The sequence below is a fragment of the Diachasma alloeum genome, unplaced genomic scaffold (genome assembly GCF_001412515.2).
Source record: "Diachasma alloeum isolate Michigan unplaced genomic scaffold, Dall2.0 Dall_scaffold_00340, whole genome shotgun sequence".
NCBI lineage: Eukaryota > Metazoa > Arthropoda > Insecta > Hymenoptera > Braconidae > Diachasma > Diachasma alloeum.
This window is the reverse complement of record NW_021680479.1, coordinates 343,176-343,655: the sequence shown is the minus strand read 5'-3', so window position 1 is coordinate 343,655 and position 480 is coordinate 343,176.

Genomic DNA, 480 nt, shown 5'->3' with positions numbered 1-480 from the left:
GCTGGGAAATCCCTCCGCGTCCCTCTCTTTCTCGCCCGCGTGTCGTTGCAAAAATTCCCTCCTCACTCGCGCCCTCACGCGAACAAGAGACAGAGAGAGAGGGAACACGAGACTGATTGGGAGAGTGGCGCACCGCTCTCTCCTCCTCGACTGCTTCAGGCCACTTCGCCTCCCGCGTCTCCTCGTAATGCGCCGTGGGTCCTTTTGCGACTCACACATCCCCCCTCTCGCCCCCCCCTGCCCACCCGCCGCCCCCTTGAAAAAAATTCGCCTCTCTCTACCCCGTCAGCCCTTGCCGACGATGCGGTGGTGGCATCGAATCCCTTCCATCGGTCCAACGAACATAACTCGACTTGCCTCTCCTCCTCACTCTATTCGTTGATTCCCTCCTCTTTTCCACTCTTTTTTACCAGCATTTCTTTCCCCTTCATCCCACCTACTATCGAACCTCTTTCTCCATCGTCGTGTGAGAGGGTGGCG